Source organism: Lithobates pipiens, unplaced genomic scaffold (assembly GCF_037356315.1).
Source record: "Lithobates pipiens isolate NorthernLeopardFrog02 unplaced genomic scaffold, aLitPip1_a1.2 Scaffold_13, whole genome shotgun sequence".
Taxonomy (NCBI): Eukaryota; Metazoa; Chordata; class Amphibia; order Anura; family Ranidae; genus Lithobates; species Lithobates pipiens.
Window position 1 is genome coordinate 449,053,620 of NW_027507718.1, and position 20,963 is coordinate 449,074,582.

Below are 20,963 nucleotides of genomic sequence, written 5' to 3' on the forward strand. Positions count from 1 at the left end.
GGCCCTGCCACTGCAGGGTCCACGTGACTTGGCAGTGAGGCAAGGTAGCTGGTAGCATTGCTCCTTAAAAAAAAATGTAACACACAACAGCACAGGACCACATGGTTGATGTTGTAGAATGCCAGGTTGATTGGAGTTCAAAACCACCTGAACTGACTCGATAGGATGGCAAGTTTAAGGTGCCATTCTGGAGCTGCTTTTAGAACTCTGTCTGTATAATCACTCCTCCATCATAGTTGCGGCTGTTCTTTTCAACATACAGATACAAAAACTCATAGTTGGGAGACACTACAGCTAGCATGACTATGCTGCAAAAGCCCTTATAATTAAAATAATATGAGCCAAAGTTGGGTGGTGGGACAATCCGGACATGCTTGCCAACAATAGCACCGCCACAGGGAAAATCCCACTGATGGTGGAATTGGGCTGCAATGTCCTGCCATTGCTCTGGGTTGGAAGCAAACTGTGGATTAAAAAAAGAAAATAGAACTTACTACTTCTGCACATAACATTGCAAGCAGATTTGACACAAACATGCTTAACCAACATAAGGATAAAAATTAAATGAGAAAGACAAAAGTGTAAGGTCAACTTATCTGATTTATCACCCTCTCTGGTGGACCATTAGCAAAATGTTAGGGTGGGGGGGAGGTAATGGGTAAATGTTTTGGACAGGTAACCCTCTCCACTTCCGTGAGAGCTGTTTGCATAAATAACCTGTGATACTTTAGCCAGCCCCTCCTTACTTACACTACTGACAGCCCAGTGGACAAGTAAGAAGTGTCATAATCTAAAAATCGGGATACAAACTGTCCAAATTGCAGCACATTTTGACATTCTGAAAAACCCTATTGATATAATAGGAGCCAAAAACTTTCTACGTTACAATTTGTAAGTAATTAGGCAGGCCCTTGCACTAAAAGGTTAAGTGAATTTATACAGAAATATGAACCCAAAAGAGGCATAGTGTGTATGGGTTTTGCAAAGTCAGCAGATAGAGTATTTGTATCTGTTGACTTTTTTTTGGGGGGTTCCAAATGAGTTTGGACCCCAAAAAATGGTCTCTAGCACTCTGTCTGATTTTGAGAAAAACAATAACATTTGTACACATTTTAGGGGTTGTTTAGGGTAAGCTCCAAAATGTACCTGACAAAAAACATTGTTAAGTTAGTAGGCTAGGTGTATATGGGCCCAGGATAGCATGCTGGGGAGGTTAGTGAAAGAAAATATGCATGTAGGCCAAAAAAGGAGCAGGAATAGCTTACAGCATGCATGAGGACAAAGAGGGCATTCACAGCATATTACAATATTGATAATTATGTAATCAACAAATTAATACAATACATTAGCAAAAATTAATACATAGAATGTGATCTTAAATGTAAAAACTTAGAGCTTAGAGCTGAATGCATAAATTACTTTGGCCAGTCCCTCCTTACTTACACTATTGGCAGCCCACTGGACAAGTAAGACGCTTCATAATCCAAAAATATGAATACACACTGTCCAAATTGAAGCACATTTTTATATTCTGAAATTCCCGAACAAGATAATAGGAGAACAAAACTTTAAACGGTACTATTTGAAAGTATTCAGGCAGGCACTTGCACTACATGCTTTGGTGAATTCATCCATAAATATGACCACAAAAGAGGTAGGTATAGTGTGTATGGGTTTGGCAAAGTCAGCAGATAGAGTATTAGTATCAGTTGACTTAGCGGTTGGGGGGGTGGGAGGTTTAAAAATTTGTTTGGGCCCCCCCCCCAAAAGCCTATTGCACTCTGCCTGAATTTAAGGACAACAGTAACATTTGGACATATTTTCAGGGGTGTTTAGGGTAAGCACCACAATGGAGCTGAGAAAATACATTGATAAGTAATTATGGAATGATGAAATGAATACAATACATTAGCAAACATTAAATACATAGAATGTGAGGTTAAAGGATACAACTTACCATAATGTAGTCCTTCTCCAGGACTTGAATAATGGCTGAGCAGGTCTCTGGATTAATGAGTCCCAGAGCCTGGGGGGAGATCCCAGTAGTAAACTTGAGGTCCTGGAGACTTCTCCCAGTGGCCAAGTACCGCCTTTGCTCTGGAGTGATGGCAAGCCTCATGCATGTGCCCTGCTTCTTAATATAGGGGGTCACCAATGCCAAGAGTTGGTAAAAGCAGGGGTCCGTCATCCAGAGATAATTCCGAAAATCATCCGGATTATTCTCCTGGAGCTCCCACAGGAGTGGCATATGACATAACTGGTCATGAGTAAGCAACCAATTTTTGGTTAATTGGTTGCTTTGGTTGCTCCTCCTCCTGTTGCTGAACTGGACTTGGGTCAAAGCAATAACTCCAAGCCCAATAACAGCATGTTCTCTCCTCCAATTCTGCAACATGGCTGGTTGACGAATGTCTATTCAGAAACGAACTGAAAAGCACGAATCAACACTCACCAAACTTCTACTAACACGAAATTAGGAGAGAGAGCCCAAAGGGTGGCACTTGAGAAATTAACTTCCTCTTTTGTAGTCTCCTAGTATGTCTAGTACATTACCACATTTGTGTTTGTTGGCCGACAATTGTGTACCATTAGTATGTTAGACAAGTTCCTGGCACAAGCCCTTTGGACAAAAATCAAGAGCTCGGTTGGCCAACAATCGGATCGTGTGTACAAAGCTTAATAAACCTTTTGTTATTCCAGCTGGAAATCATCAAGGAAGAGGTTACTGCCTGGACTCTAGCAGGCTTGGTTGTGCATTTAGAACACGGGGTCACGGGCCACTGTCAGCGGTTGCAGCCTCATAGGCTGCACATTCGAGAGCATCATTGGTGTCCATCTATAGAGCGATATTGTGGTCATTCCAGCATACCTACTCAAACTTTACGGAGCAGACCCGGGTGCCTTGTCATCAATAGACTTTGTAGGAAGGACTATTCAGTCCTCTGTAACATCCTAATTAGTCCCAATGCATGAATCTATCCATTGGTCATATGGAGATGGGCCCCGTGCGCCCTTATGGACGCAGCGCCACTTCCTATGGGCATAGTTCACATCACTGCAGTGCAGTTCAGCACACTTAAAAAAGTAGAGTATGCTGCATTTTTCTGCACTGCAAATGCAGGGAGTGTGGTAAAAATTTGCTACAAATGCATTACAAATGCACTACAAATGTGCTGCACCCCTTAAAAAAATTGTAATAATTGTACTAAATATTATATTCTTTTATACTAATATTCTTTATATACTAAATATTATAACCTGTCCCTCATTCCTATGTCCTGTACCCCCTATTAATGTCCTGGCTCTGTGCATGTGGTGTGTGTGGAGAGCACAGTACAGCCAAAATGGTATACAGGTCACCAATATATAATAATAGATGCAGAGGACTTCATTATCATGATCTAGAAATACCTTGTGCTTTATGACCCAACACATCAGCATTAAAAGAACAGAATAAATGGAGGATCTGGGAGAGAATTACAGCAAGAATTTACTCAATTATGAAGAAATGGACATAGACAGAAGGGAGATCACTGGTAAATTGCTTACTGCATGTGATTATCAGGATAGCCATAAAAGTCATGAAGTGTTCTAAAACAGAGTGCAGTGACCACATGGACCCCTCTATTGCCCGTACTATTTTTTTTCTAACATTGGGTTGGGGTGCCTGCAGAAATTAGGCCCAGAAATTAAGCCTGTTCAAACTGTATGGAGATTCCATCCTTGAGAATGTCCAAATTACTACCTTTGATCTCTCTTTTCATCAGTAGTGGATGAATCCAGTAACGACGCTTCCTATGAGTACGTCATTTCAAAATGGCAAGGGCCAGCGCCAGAATTATGTTGACAAGAGCAGACATTCTAACTTTTCTCCACACACTACGCAGAAGGAAGTGACCTCAAAGGAAATACAAGAAAACCAAACCCGAAAACCTATATAAAAATGCACTGTGACTGCATTAAAAAAACGCAATGCTCAAACACATGCCAAGCACATTTCAAATGCATGTCAAGCGCACTGCAAACGTGCTCTAATTATGCTTCAAATGCATGCAAACACGCAGTCAAAAACGTGCAGTTATGTGCAGTTTCTGGTTTGAATGGGCCCTTAAGGATGCAGTTTTCTTCAGCTGGATGCATTTTTTTGAACTGCACTCCAACTGCATAGACAGCCCAAAATCAAGATAATCCTGTGGGCAAAGTTCACATTGAAATGGATATTTTGATGATAGGCAACTCCTATCCTCATACTGATTAGTGGTTCCAAATTAATAACTACTGCAGTAGGGAACAGACACAAAAGATACGCTCAGCATCTTTCCAAATAACCGTTCTCCTTTATTATGACGCATGTGAAGGTTTTTATACACATGATTACGTAGGTATCACATTAATATTACAATTGTACTTTTATGGTAACAAGGGGCGTTACATAGGCAGGCTAATTCTAATCAGAACTCGAAAGAATGCAAAACATGTACTGAAAACATTATTAGTGCCTTGTGCACAGTGAGGGCATTGTGCAATACATATAAAATAGAATACAATTATATACAGAACCTACAAATTTCCATTACAACATCATCGCAGTGCAGTTAAAACAAGTAGAGCATGCTGCATTTTTTGTGCCCCAAATGAAGGGAAAGCAATACAAACACGTTACAAATGTGCTGTAAACACACTACAAATGTGCTTCAAATGCACCACCACACTTTGTCCCTTTAAGCCAAGAAAGCTGAGCCCAAAAACATTTAAAAAAATGCACTGCAAATGCAATGCTAAACGCATCGCAAAATGCATGTAAAGCACATTCAAGCGTGCATCAAACACATGCCAAGCATGCTTCAAATGTGCTTCAAATGCAGTAAAAAAAAAGGTGCAGTTATGTGCAGTTTCTGGTGTGAAGGGGCCCTTAAGGATAGAGTATAAGTGCCAAGCAGTAGCAGAGTATTTGACAGAAGTGCTTTCATGTTATTTCTACAGCATGAGGCTGCCCTCTGGTGTTCAATCAAGTAATCGTTTTCAACTCTATAATGCAAACAATTTCACAGTAATACAAAAGAAAGTAATTCATCCATTGACAAAAAACACAGCCTATTGTAGATGACATAACATAAAACACATTAGTTATATATGGCTCAGCCAGTGGACTAAAAAATGGATCTGATAACAAAATACTCCTCAAATAAAAGGGAAAAAGCAAAGGCATAAAGAAAAAGAAAATTATTCTAGATAATTATCTTATTAGACTACAAGCTCCTTTCTCCATGGCCTGTTTTCTATAGATGTCAAAAAGGATAAAAAAGTTATGTCCATGGTATACAGTGCCTTGAAAAAGTATTCCTACCCCTTGAAATTTTCCTGCATCCAAGATACCCATGGTGACTCTGAAGGAGCTGCAGAGATTCACAGTTTAAGTGAAAGAATCTGTCCACAGGACAACTATTAGTCGTGCACTCCACACATCTGGCCTTTACGGAAGAGTGGCAAGAAGAAAGCCATAAGAAGTCCTGTTTGTAGTTTGCGAGAAGCCACGTGGGGGACACAGAAAACATGTGGAAGAAGGTCAGATGAGGCCAAAATTAAATTGTTGGCCTAAAAGCAAAACGCTATGTGTGGTGGAAAACTAACACTTCACATCACCCTGAACACACCGTGAAACAAGGTTGTGTCAGCATCATGTTGTGGGGATGCTTTTTTTCAGTAGGGACAGAGAAGCTGGTCAGAGTTGATGGGAAGATGGATGGAGCCAAATACAGGACAATCTTAGAAGAAAACCTGTTAGAGTCTGCAAAAGACTTGAGACTGGGGCGGAGGTTCACTTTTCAGCAGGACAACGACCCTAAACATACAGCCAGAGCTACAATGGAATGGGTTAGATCAAAGCATATTCATTTGCTAGAATGGCCAAGTCAAAGTCCAGACCCAAATCCAATTGGGGGTCCTACGTGTATGGATGTTGATGTGTTCTGTAAAACTTTTCGTTTTGTTTTTCACATTTTGGAATGGGGTGCCTCTAGATTGTTTATCATTTTAAAGGGTGCCTTGAATGAAAAAAGATTGAGAAACACTGGTCTAGATTTAGGCTTTAAGTTCTATTCAGCCAAAAGGCTAATTTTAGTTTATATGAATATAACTTGAGTGAATTTGTGGAATTCACCACTGATGATTTTTGTAGCAGAGCTGGGTGAAGTATGCTGTGGGCTTGTTCATCCAGTTATGTGAGTAGTGCAATCTGTTTGATATCTGTATAGCATAAGACTGCAGAGTCCATGTCCCTATCATGCTTTCTGTGTTCCCTTTTGATCGCTGTTGACCATCTCCATACTGGTTTAGAGGACTCTATCTGCTGTAAGTCAGTCTAAGCCCACATACACACGGTCGGAGACTTCCGCAACCAAATCCGTTGGATTTTGCCCATCGGAATTTGATCTGAGCATGCGTGGCACTTGGTCTGATCAAAATTTTCTACACATGATCGGAATATGTCCGACCCGCCCAGTTGGTCGGGAAATATTTCTAACATGTTGGAAAATTGGGTCCGACGGAGATTCGGACGGAATCAATCCGATGCATACCACACACAGTCGGATTATCTGACGACACAGTCCGATAAGACGCATTCCGACGGATTCCCTGACCGTGTGTACGCAGCATAAGTACCACACCATCCAGCCTCAAATCAAATAGAATATTCCCATGTACCCATTTACCCGAGTCCTATACCACTTGTACTCCAACAACCCATTATCTTCCCTCCTAAAATGATGAGACCACACCATGCTTTTTGGAGTATAAATGGCCATAACAGCCTCTTTTATTAAAACAATCTGTATAAATAACTCCAATATAAAATTAAATATATAAAATATAAACATCAGTGAAACAACTTGTTTCAACCCCAATCTGTTGGTCAATGACGGAGCTACCACCTTCCACCACATATATCACCAATACACTGCGGGACCTTTTTCCAACATGATAGGCCTCCAGCTGTAACCCCTCAGAGACAATCCCCTTCCCGCAGTGTAACCATTCCAGTATTCCATCAACCTTTTTGCTGGAATACACCGGAGGAGCCCATACTACCGATGAGCCCCCGCGCCCCCCCCCCCACCCCTTTTACCACATCTGTTTACTGCTACTGTCAAAGACCAACAGAAAAACACAGCCACAGCTCGAAAGGATGAAAACCTTATCCTTGTATCCCCTCTTGTAGCCCCAAGGCCCAAAGATCAATCCCCACATCCGTGAGGTGAACAACATCCCTACGCAAATAGAGTCCTACATTCGTCTCCAATTCTCTGTGCCTTATTACCATGCCCCCTTGCTGGGCCACAAACCTCCCCACCACCTTATTAACTCGTATGTGCCCCTTGTTAATGCACTCCACAGACCTTGCCCTGCACCATGTTGTTCAACCACAGCAGCAAGGTAGTAGGGAAAGCCGTGCGTAGATGTACAAAATCAGATTTGATGTCCAAGATCAGCTCCCTAACCGTACATGCCACCAAATCATAACCTCCAGCGTGCATGACCAACACATCCGGCGGTCTATCCAACTACGCATAACGCTCCACTTCAGCTACCACCCTACCCCACATCATCCCTGGCCTCCCTAGCCACCGTATGTAAGCCTTTCTCCTCAAGATGCCCAACTGCCTCCCATCTGGTCTCGCATCACCTCTCCTGGTTCCCCAACAAAGGAGTGCCTCAGCATCCAGATGAGGCGTATAGACCCCCCATCTGAAACGAGAAGACAACAAAGCAAAGGTGACATCAATAAGAACAACTTACCCCCAAACCACACCACAGCATGTGAGTCCAGCCTACCCACGTATGCCCACCCCTTTTTTTTTATTTCACCGCCAGTTGTGGCCTTATGTAGGTGTGGAATCTCTTTGATTCCCATCTACCAATCTTTAGCACAGCTGCCTCATCCAACCAGCATCTGGCAGCTTCCGTAGCCCCCCCAATACAGAAGGAGTGTGAAGTGTATGCCGCCCCGTCCAAACCCCTTTTAAACATTTTCTAATCACTGCAACAAATTGAAATTTTGATAAGTAGGACCCATTTTCATGCCTCAGGAATGGCCCTCCCCCAACCAGTCTAACCCTTACAAAGTCCCTTACCGCTTCCACAGGGCATACCTTGGACCCCGGCAAAGCGAACAGCAACACATTCACCCCTTTTCCCTTCTGATCCGTTTTGGGCCTACACAGCCATATACACACCCGGTCAGTGTATGCCCGCACATCCTGTTCCAAAAGCCCCCCCCTCGCGCGCGAAACGACATGCCTGCAAACCAATTCCCCAGCGAAAACGCCACTGTAAAAAGCAAACACTCATAACTCGAGGTACACACAGACCCCAACTTCCCACAGATGGGCAATAGGTTCGCAAAAGTGACAGGCCTTCACACATCTTTCATATTTTTTATTTTTTTTTTACAATCAAAGGTTTATTAAAGCTTATTACAAAATAGCAGCATCCCAGCAGCCAGAAGCTATCCAGATGTACTGGAACGCCGATTCTAGGTCTGATTTTGCCATCAGCGCCCCCTTTCCATAGCGCCTAACCCACGTGACCACCGCATCAAATGAAGCATATGACCAGTTGTTGGTCAGGAGCCTGCCCCGCCAACTGTGGCGGAGGGGCGACCGCCCCTGCCACAACTGTTGTCACCACCCCAACAAGTCATTCAAAGCATTAGACAGAGACAAGTTATCAGTGGACTTACCAGGCTGACCGGGAGACTTCCCAACAGCCGCCACGCTCGCATGGCTCCTCCTCCTCCAACACCTCGCCTTCCAACCTGGCTTTGTGTACTGGGACTGGTGGTGTCATTAGCCCCCCAGTAAAAGAGTTCCTAGAGGCCGTATGCTCCCTCTTCTGTGGGGCCTGTCTTGCCCCCGAAAGCTCCACCTCCCACTGTTGCGCCACACCACCCTGAACTAACTGTAACCGGGCTGGCCTGCGCAGTATGCCATCTGCCATCTAGTCTTGTTTGCCATCGTGCGGCGGGAGCTACGCCCACCCGCGGCGTTACCGGCTCTTCCGATTCTCATCCCGGTGGCAGAGCTTGTGGTTCTCCCCCTTCTGGCCTCCCCTCTCGGCCCATGTAGAGCTGCTGGGGGGTCGACCGTGCATCAGTCCCGCAAATCGCAGGCGGGGAAGCGGCACCATGAGGGCCCATGGCTCCGCCCACCGAGTTAGGTCCGCGGTGTGTGTAGTCCACCCCACCCAGCTGCATCCGGCTGCTGGTTTTTTGTGGGCGGTGCTTACTGGTCCCCCCTCAGGCTCCTAGGCAGGTGAACAGGCCTTTCATCCAGCCCTGGAGAATAACGCACCGGAGGCCGAGACCTCAGCTCGTGCGGTGTGTCGCCTCACCTCCTTGCACCGATCCCCATGCCTTGGCTTCGATCAGGGCCGTGACTTGGCTGTGAAGCCAGTCCGGTCCTCTGCTCGCTGCCGCCTGCCTCAGTCTCGCCAGAATCAGATCCATGTCAGCCATGTTGGAGGAACAGTGTCAAAAGCTGCCTCCTCCTTTCTGTTCCCCCAGCACTCTGCCTCAAACCAGGCCCCGCCCCTCCTTAAATAATACCACTCCCCCACCAGACTTCTCTCTTGCTGCCTCCTCCCCTCTCTCTCATAGCTCCCAAAATGTAACCCTATATGTGTCTCACTAGACACACTGTCATGCACGGCCCTGCACTATGTCTCTCTTCCTTCTCCACCGTTCTGGAGATGGCTTGAAGCAAATGGGTGCTGTAGCAACTACCGACTGGGAACCAGTATTAACGTAAGTCAAAGCATATATATGCTTTCATTTTCTTGGCCACGCAGGATCCCCTCACCAAGCATCACATGCTTGATAAAGGGGTCCTGGGCTCCATGAAATGTCACCATTTATGACAATGATGTGATCAAAAGTCCAACTATCCAGGAATACATTAACTGTCAAAGGCGAGTGCTCTCCTGTCACTCACTTCCCCAGACTCCTATTGGATTTTCTGACCCACGGGTATCAAAATGGGTCGAATGAAACTTTGCAACACCCCTCTTTCTGTGTCCTCCGTTCCTTTCAAAAGTGCTCTTACTTCAGTGAAATCTTCATATCTTCATGTAAACATCTCCCAAAAAGTAAAAAACTCTATAATACAGTAATTATAAAATGACCATAAAAAGTTACTATATTGTGCTCACATGTATGAAAATCACGAGTGATGTGTGACTTCTAACCCCTCTTGCTTATCTTCTAACCAAATGGCAGTAAAACTCAATGGGGGTTCTAACTCGTTTCTGTCCTATCCAAAACAAAACCAAAAAAGTTCTCCAGAGTCCTGATTTAATTAGTTCAGCTCTCAACCATGAATACCCTTCATGGGCCAGAGCATTGAGACTTGGAAATAACTGTTCTTAAAGAGGTTGTAAACCCATTCTGTAAACTTGTAACTACAGTTAAGTCTATAATAAGTCTTACCTGTAAGTACTATGAAGGTACTATGAATATCTCCTAAACCTGCATGGTTTAGGAGATATTCACACTTTATGCAACTGTTGATGTCACCATCGCATGCCCGTGCCATCCCTTCAGAGCTCCGTGCCGCATGCACTGGAGTGATGTTATCATGACGCAGCCAATCAGAGGGTTGGAGGACACAAACCCGCAAAGAAGACTAGGTGAAGATGGAAGCATCTGTCAGAGCTCACAGTGCAGCAGTGCAGGGTTTCTTTCTAAGGTAAGTATTTTATAATGTGCTAGTATGCATACTAGCACATTATGCCTTTACTTTGCAGGATTAAAAAAAAAAAAAAATTTGACACAGTTTGCTTCCTCTTTAAAGCAGAGTTCTACACAAAAGTGGAACTTCCACTTATCTGATCCCGCCCCCCCCCCCCCCTGTGCCACATTTGACACTTTTGGGGGGAGGGGGGAGCTGGTACCCGTTTTTTAACAGGTACCCTGTCCCCACTTCCATCAGACCTCACCGCGGCGAGGTACGTTAAAAGTTCAGTCCCCTCCTCCTTCCCCTGCTGCCGGCCAGTAAGAGAGTGCAGTGTGTTTCACACATGCGCCGCATGGCTTCACTGCTGGGTTCCCTTAATGGCAATGGCAGCACCAGACAGCCGATGGAAACATCGGCTGTGGTGCCGACATCGCTGGATTCCAGGACAGGTAAGTGTCCTATTATTAAACGTCAGCAGCTACAGTGCCCATCTGTGCCACCTCATCAGTGCATATCTGTGCCACCTCATCAGTGCCCATCTATGTCACCCCATTAATGCACATCTGTGCAATCAATCAGTGTACCTCTGTGCTGCCTCATCAGTGTACATTTGTGCCAACTCATCAGTGCCCATCTGTACCAACTCATCTGTGCCCATCTGTGCCACTTCATCAGTGCACATCTGTGCCATTAATCAGTGCACTTCAGTGCCACCTCATCAGTGCACATCTGTGCTCATAAGTGTCACCTCATCAGTGCCCATCCGTGCAGGCTTATTAGCACACATCTGTGCAGGCTCATCAGTGCCCATCATTACAGGCTTAGCACACACCTGTTCAGTCTCATCAGCATCCGCAACCATGTCCAAAAGATGCTTTTCCGCCGAGGAGGCATACCAAATATTTTCCATGGCTAACAAGATCAACAGGGAGCTCTCTTTTTCGGATTCCCTTTCCAATTCAGATTCTGAGTCTGGTGTAAATTATGAGCCAGTCCCCAGTAGTGGTACACTGACAGACTCAGAGGAGGAAGATATTCTGCCCGCCAAACGAAGGCATTCTGGTGAGGAGGTAGTGGCATCCACCAGCACCGCAGTGCCATCCACCAGTACCTCGACAAGAAAGGCCAAGTACCAGTGGGGTGTCACCTCAGCCCCAAAGGGTTAGGACCCATGTCAGCCTTCCCTATGCCCTTCAGAATCCCTTGTGCCTCCTAATTCAGGAGAAGCTAACATTTCCCCTTTCACTGCCCAGCCAGGAGTCCAGGTGGACACAGAGAATTTTTCCCCAATCAATTTTTTTAATTACATTTTTACAGAGGACATGTTAGCGTCAATTGTGGCCCAGTGCAACCTGTATGCACAACAATTTATTTTGAATAATCCTACATCCTATTATGCCGTTCCTACGAGTGGAGAGACCTAACATTGGAGGAGTTGAAGTTTTTTTTGGGCTGCACACATTTTGTATGGGACTCACCAAAAAAAAATGAATTGTGTTCCTATTGGTCAACCCACCCCATTCACCACATGCCGATCTTCTCTGCAGTAACACCCAGTACCAGATATCTCATGATCATGAGGTTCCTACATTTCATTGATAATACCCAGTGCCCTCTCCGAAATGACCCAAATTATGGCAGGCTTTTCAACTTTCACTACTAAATTATTTTTCAGAAATATTCCCCCAGTTGTTGTTATGTGTGGATGAGTCCCTTGTTAAATTTAGCGGCAGGCTTAAAATCAAACAATTTATCCCCAGCAAGAGGGCCTGCTATGGGGTAAAGGTGTACAAATGATGTGACCGAGCCACAGGGTATACATATGGCTTCATAGTGTACGGAAGGGGAGGACAACCCCCCCTAATTGCCCAGACTACTTGGGATCAAGCTGGAAAGTTGTTTGGACCTCATATACCCCCTACTCGAGAAAGGAGACCACTTGTATGTAGACAACTTCTATGCAAGTCTCTCCCTGTTGCACAACCTTCACTGGAAGAAGACTTGTCAATATGAAGTTGAGAAGAGAGGCGGCAAGTCTGCGTAAATCCCCAGAAGGAATGGCCCCATCCAAAAGCCAACATGCGTCCATGAATACAGGCAGTGAAGTGGAGGGACAGAAGGGATGTCTACAGGTTGTCTTCGATCTACAATAATACCTTTGTGGAAATCCCCAGAAGGAATGGCCCCATTCAAAAGACAACATGCGTCCATGAATAAAACATTTTCATGGGGGGAGTTGATTTCAATGACCAAATGCTCGAACCATACCTTGCCATAAGACAGACATACCATTGGTATAAAAAAGTAGCAATTTTTTTTTCAATTGGCCATATACTACTCCTATATCATTTACCACAACTCCACTCAAAACTCCCAACCCTTCCTTGGCTACCAGGAGGAAATTTTAAATACCTTTATATTCCCGAATGGCCCACCAGAAAACATCCGATCAGATGTTCATAGTTGACTCTCCAAACGCCACTTTCCTGATAAACTCCCTCCCAAACCAACAAGCCAAAGACGTAAAAAAAAAAGTAAGGTGTGTAGGAGTCAGAAGAGACACATCTTATTATTGTCTCCATTGTCCTTCCCAACCAGGCCTCTGCATAGGTGACTGTTTTCGCTGTTACCATACTTCAGTAAATTATTAGTGAAGTATGGTAAACGTAATCCTCAGTTCCTGCCTTAACACACCTTCACACCCCTTATGCTGATTCTGTACATACCTGTGCCTGATCTGGAACTGACCCTGGACAGTTATTCGACCATGCTTCTGCCTAACGATTCTGTACATACCTCTGTCTGATCTGGAACTGACCTTGGACTGTTTGACTATGTTTTTTGCCTGCCTCATGGACTGATCTTGTACCCTGCTACTGGACTAGTAGGATTCAACACAGGGGTGTCACATATGTGAGGGGCTCCAGAATAGTTTTTCTGGATGGAGAAAACATTTTTTTTGTTTTCTCATTCCTAGATTAGGGTCTGGAGACTTGGAGGCTTCAAAGAGATTTGGATGGGAGAAGCCTCTACCCCTTGTCCCCATTCTGTCCTGAATGAGGCCCTACTTCTGCCTGCAGGACTTACTGCCATCATGTCTCTGCCTGTCGCACTGACCACACCACATGTTCCTGCCTACTACCAGGACCAATATTTTTGGAACTGCTGACAATATCTCTGCCTGCACTGACCCTGGACTGTATATGGACAGTATCCCTGCCTAATGCCTGGACAATTGTGTTTGCCATTGCTGACCAAGTCCCTACCTGCTGCCTGGACCAGTGCTATCTTCCTGTGGACAACTGTGCTACTAAAACCACAGGTAATCATTTGTTTACCCTTTAGTCAGCATAATGTATTTTGGGGTGTAATTCTTGGTATGTGCATGCTATGTCCTTGGATGTTGGATCTCTGTATGTGGTCAGGCTGTGTAGAAGTCTCACACATTTGGTATCCCCATACTCAGAAGGAGTGTAAAAAAAAAACGTTTTTTCATTTTTCCCCACATTTTCCAAAAATGTCTGGAAAAAAATGAATCATTCAAAAGACTCATTATGCCTCATAGATTATAGGTTGGGGTGTTTGCATTCCAAAATGGGGTCATTTTGTGGGCATGTCCATTGTCCTGGTGCTCCAGGGCCTTCAAAAGTGTAATAGGTGGTTGAGAAATGAGATGTACAATTTATGCTCCTAGAACACCTAAAGGTGCTACTTCAATATTGGGCCTCTATATGTGGCCAGGCTGTGTAAAAGTCTCACACATGTTTTATTGTTATACTCAGGAGGAGTAGCAGAATGTATTTTGGGGTGTCATTTTTCCTATGTAAATGCTTTGTGTTGGAAATATCTTATAAATGGACAACTTTGTGTAAAAAAAAAAAAAATATGTGTTTTCATTTTTTTCCACATTTTACAAAAACTTCTGGAAAAAAATGAACCGTTCAAAAGACTCATTATGTCTCATAGATTATACACGTTGGGGTGTTAGCTTTCCAAAATGAGGTCATTTTGTGGTTGCTTCCATTGTTCTGGTTCTGCAGGGCCTTCAAAATTGTAATAGGTGGTTGAGAAATAAGATGTGTAATTTATGCTCCTAGAATGCCTGAAAGTGCTACTTCAATGTTGGGCCTCTCTATGTGGCCAGGCTGTGTAAAAGTCTCACACATGTGGTATCGTTATACTCAGGAGGAATAGCAAAATTTATTTTGTGGTGTCATTTTTGCTATGTAAGTGCTGTGTTGGAGATATTTTATAAACCAGCAACTTTCTGTAAAAAAAAAAAATGTGTTTTAATTTTTTTCCACATTTTCCAAAAACTTATGGAAAAAAATGAACCGTTCAAAAGACTCATTATGCCTCATAGATTATACTTTGCGTGTTAGCTTTCCAAAATTGGGTCATTTTGTGGGCATTTCCATTGCCCTGGTGCTCCAGAGCCTTCAACATTGTAATAGGTAGTCAACAAGTTAGATGTGTAATTTATGCTCCTTGAACACCTGATGGTGCTCCCTGCATGTTGGGTTTCTGTATGTGGCCAGGCAGTGAAAATGTAACACATATGTGGTATTGTAATACGTAGGAGGAGAAGCAGAATGTATATTGGGGTGTCAGTTGTGGTATGCACATGCCATGTGAGAGAAATATTACAATGACAATTTTGTGAACAAATATAAAAAAATATTTTTTTTTACTTCAAATAACTCACCATGCCTCTTACTAAATACATTGGAATGTCTACTTTCCAAAAAGGGGTCACTTGGGGGGCATTTGTACTTTCCTGGCTTGTTAGGGTCTCAAGAAATGAGGCCGCCAGTACATCAGATGTGATCAATTTTTATGATTTGCACTATAGCTTGTAGACTCTATAACTTTCACAGAGACCACATAATATCCACTAATTTGGGTTATTTTTTTACCAAAGATATGTAGCAGTATAAATTGTGGCCAAAATTTATAAAGAAAAAGTACTAATTTGCAAAATTTTACCACAGAAATTAAGACAAATTTGTTTTTTTTTCCAAAATTTTCGGTCTTTTTTCATTTATAAAAAGTAAAATAAAATAAAAATAAAAATACCCAGAGGTGATCAAATACAACCAAAAGAAATCTCTTTGTATGAAAAAAGGACAAAAAAAAAATCTCTTTTGAGTTTTTGTATTGAATTGCCCTGTATTTTCTGTGTAAACTTGGCCCATATGCGTTGGTGTAATAATTCCTTTTTACCACAAGATGTCGCCGTTTCCCAAGTGCATATGTCCTATTTTTTATCTAATTCTTTTTAGTTCAAGATTCACACTGTCCTTTTGCTCGTCATTCACTTTTGAGTGAACTATTTTAATATGTTTTTTGTTGCATATTCTTACATTACTAGCCGTTTTTAATTGGTATCGGAGTTCTGTGTGTTTTCCGGTTTCTGAAATGCAGGCAACGTCCAGCCTGTGGAACACACTTACCCTCCAGTATTTAAGTCGGCCCGTCAATATAAATAAGAGCCTCGCACATGCCCTCACCACGCCCCTGATGACGCATGTTTATGACGAAATGTTGGGTGGAGCTAAGGATGTGTGACGTAGGACACTAACTGGGACATGGCAGCCATTTTGTCAGTTGGAAATGCAGGTCATTTCCCCTTGTCTGTTAGATCTCTTAATCATGTAAGTGTAAAAGATTTTTTACCTAATAAATTTAATTACCTGGATACCTGCGCAATGAGTGGTCTTCTTTATCATATTTATGATGCTGGAGTTTATCCATGGAATTCCTATCTATGGAGGAGGTCTTGGGGGACTTTTTGCCTTATTTAAATTCTTCAAGGTGCAAATTATAGCTGCTCTATTAACCAAATTAAAGAAGTATTAAAAGAGAAGTGTCTCAAACGTTCGTTTGGCCATACTTCTCTTTTGGGTCACAGGAGTGCATTTACTTCTACTTTCCTGTCACACCGATTGAGCCCACAGCAGCCTCTCTAGGCTCTGGAAGGATCACCACAATAATGTCAGGATCCACCTAGATGAGTAATTAGCAACTGACTCAGCCTTTCGGCACACTGCTGAGAGCCTAAGCCAGACGTTCTAGCCTCCTCCCCAGCCTGATGCTCCAGTGAAAACTGGAGAGGCAGAGCAGAATGTGGTGACCGACAGTCACTGCTCTCTGCTCCAAGCAGATCAAGAACTGAGTAATCAGTGGTCATTTGACCACTGCGTTCTCGGGCTTAGAGCCTCCGGGGGACAGCTGCAGCAGGGAGGTGAGAATAGATGTTTGTTTTTGTATTCCCATACATCTCCTTTAAATCTTCAACTATTATCCTTGTTTTAATAGCTGCATTTCGAAATTTTTTGTTTTTTTTTATCTTGCGAAGCAAGCATTGTGCATATCACAAATGTAGAAGTGAAACCAGCATTGCAGCTTACAGAAGAGGCTGTGAATCTGAGAATTGGTGGGCAGAGTAGTGCTGAGGTGTACAGCAGGGCTGTCTTAATGCATGGGCACCCCTGCCCTGGGCATCATAATAATCTTTAGTATTTAAATGAATAGGAACGTGTATCTGTCACAGGGTGTCTGTGGATACCCTGGTTAAACAAAATGCCACGTCCTGTTTATCACTTGGTAAATATAGACATTAATAGGAATGGGGAAAGAGTTGGGGAGAAAAAAATAAATATGAATAAAAGAACCTTACTTCTGAGCAGCGGCTATAACCTTTACAAAACAATCAACACTATAGGGGTGAACGGGCTGAGGAGTCTGCCTTTTTGGTTCCCCCTTTTTTCTTCCCTCTTTACCCAGTGGGAACTTGGCTCGTCTTGTGTCTTTGGAGGGGATCACTATATTTAAAGCTCAGGGGATACCCAGAGTATTTATCACCATTCACCATCTGGCTACCTACAGATTTTGAACATCTACTAAAACTGTATGTTTTGAAGCTCTAGGGCTCAACATAATGTTAAAGTGATCCCACCAATTGTAAATTTATTTCTTCATCCACCATCTAATTTTCACCTTCCCCCCTTTGTTTTTTCCTTATTTTTGGAAAAATGGGTGTCTGAATCTTTGTCAATCCTTGTGCCTGCCTTGCTGGCTTGAGTTCCCTATTCCTGGGATATATTTGAAGAAATAACATGCTTATCAGCTCCTGAAGAAGTGTCATCTAGTAGACGCGAAACATGTAGAGCATCAAAACATATGCAATTTCTGACTGTATGGTTGATATCCTCTATTTTATATTCATATAAATATGTGTTTTGTTTTTTCCTCTTTGGAAATTTTGAGTGGACTATACTACCTTTGATAGGATATCTTTTAGGTCATTAATGTATATGTAGAAGGAGGAACAATATTTCTCTGTGTTTATATAAAAAAACTTTTTTCTGTTTTTTTATCTTATCTTATTGGCTGTTTATTTTTAATAAATAGAGATAAACTCTCTTGATTATACTGGTTGTGTTTACAACTTTTTTTATGCCTAAAAAGTCCAATTGAACCTACACATTTTTTCTTTTTGAGGCCTTTTATGTGTAAGGTTCTTTTATTCATATTTATTTTTTTCTCCCCAACTCTTTCCCCATCATAATAATCTTGCCTTACATCATACTTGCCAACTGTCCCGGATTTGCCGGGACAGTCCAGCTTTTTACTAAGCTGTCCCAGGATGGCCCCAGATTCTATTTAATACACTAATACATATATGTTTCATTCTATCAACTATTTTGTGCTTTAATTCTTGAGCGTAGATGTGTAAATTGGGGCAGGCTGGTAGGGTCCCCAGTGCATTACTTTGCCCAGGGGCCCATGATGCTATTAAGCCGGCCCTGGTGTACAGAAGAGGCTGTCAACATTTGTAGCTGTAGTCTAGGGAGCATGCACGTAAGGGTGTCTCCAGGGTGTCTTCATAAGGCAATGGAGCCACCTCATAGGCATAACTGCTGTTAGTAAGATCTTAAAAAAAAAAAAAGATACAGCAACTGATCAAGTACTGTCTGTGAATGGTGCTTCTACAATTTATTGATTAGTACAGATGTTTAATAACACTTTAAAGATTCCTTGAGGTCACCTCCAGGTGAGTAGCTTGGTTTTATGGGAACGGCATAAAAGGGTAATAAATGATGTGCTGGCTGTGTGTTTAGCTTGTTCATGCTTATCATGGAAATACAAGAAAACCAACAAAGAAACACATTTATATAGCTGCAAATGAATGGAAAAGGATAAGAGCGATAGCTATTGTGTATTCAACACAAAGAGACACTACAATGTGAGCTGCTAAAAACTATTTCCTTTTCATTTAAAAAAAAAAAAAACACATAATTAAAAGTATGAAAATAATTTTCCTAAAATGTGATCATACGAGAAATGTGGCATTGCCCAAACTAATTAATAATTTCTAGTGGGAATAAAATATGAAAAACCAAAAATAATAAACATAGCCATAGCTGGGTGACGTCATTATGTTTGGATACCGGACATGAAGTGTTGATCCTATGTACAGTGGTATTGCAGTATCTAAACGACTTACAATCCTGATTTCTTTATATTGTGAGTGCAATAATTTTAATAAATTGTGTTTGTTTGGAATTTATCGCAGTATGAGAGCTTTCTCTGCATATCTGTGAGTTTGTCCTAGCATGCAACCAGGACCCCAATCATCTATCACAATCACACCTATTTTATTTTTGGAGGAGCTAAAGAGGAGAAAGTGGCATCAGACCTTTGGGCACCTCCTGGGAGATCTTCTAATGCGCTTTGTGACCTATGTGATGTGGGTCATAGGTTAAAGGGAAACTCCACTTTTGTGGGAAAAAAATTGGCAAATAAAAAATAATAATATAGCATATACAATTGCGACACAAGTCATATTGTAACTAAATGTTATAAAAAAAATTATTTCCTTTTCAATCTGCAGCATTGTCATTTTCTGTAAAATGTAATGCAATATGGCTACTTGGAGGCCCCCCCACAAATGTAATTTCCTGTTTGTGGCTCACCGATTTTACCAGAAGTCAGATTTTGAGCATCCCATGCAACACAAATGTCATTGTTAGATAAGATACTCCCTAAGGGAAATCACGCCTAAAGGGATGCAGACCCTGGAACTTTCCTTATTAGAGCTCTGCAGGTGCAGCAGCTGATTGATAACTATAAAACCACTCCCATACAGTCTCGCTCTGCTCATGGACACAGACAAACTAACAGCTATTTCTTCAGAAAAACTGAAGGTAGGACTCTGCTACAAGGTTTATTAAAATCCCTGCAATGTAAATTGATCACCCAGAGGGTAATTTTCTAGGGTTGCACCAATACCGTTTTCTTTGCCAGGGAGTAAAAGTACCGATACTTTTGATCAAGTACTCACTTGATCAACTGAGTACCAATACCTTTGCAGTGCAGCTATAGCCCATACAAAATGAGTGGGCTCAAACCACACGGAAAAGAGCTGATTGTGATTTTAACAGGAATGTGGTGTGATTCCTGTACGAATCGCATGTGGTTTCCCCTGCTGCACCTATGTGAGCCCAGGTTGAAGTCACTATGACAAGCCTGGGTTCACCAAGAAAAGGTGGGAGAAAATGCATATGATTCAGACAGGAATCGCACTGCATTCCTGTTTAAATTGCATGCTATTCTTTTAAGGGCATTTGAGCCCATTCATTTTGTATGGGCTCAAATCACACCGCAAAGGTACTCCTGCAAATGCTCGTGCAAATGCTCAGTATTGGCATCAACACTGGTATCAGTGCAACTCTTTAAGGTGAGGGCACTGGTTGCACTGAGGTGGAACATGTGTAAAGGTTTTGGTTATTGATGTGCAGCACTGAAAAAGGAAGAACACAAAGAGTTTTATTATATCACACATTTTATGTGGCAATTAGTAGAGCACATGTGAGTTATGTGTCCACTAATTAATATATTTTGTAACATTAGAACTTATGGTGATATAATTATTATTACACAATTATTTCATGTGATTTTTTTTTTTTTGTGCACAGCAAGGTTTATGCAGTAGCATAGCACATCCATATTTTCAATAATAGAGCTAACCATGGCTTTTTTCTCAGAGAATAGATGCAGGAACTCCTACTTTCTGAGTCACCCCTTGACTCCGCCCCCTACCCACCTCCAAGCAACCATGTCTTTGTCCACCCCTTTAAAGAATACAGAACCAAGTATAATTTTGTGGTGCTAAGTATATCATTTAAAGTATCGAATTTGTTTATGATACCAAGAAAGACAGTAAAATAA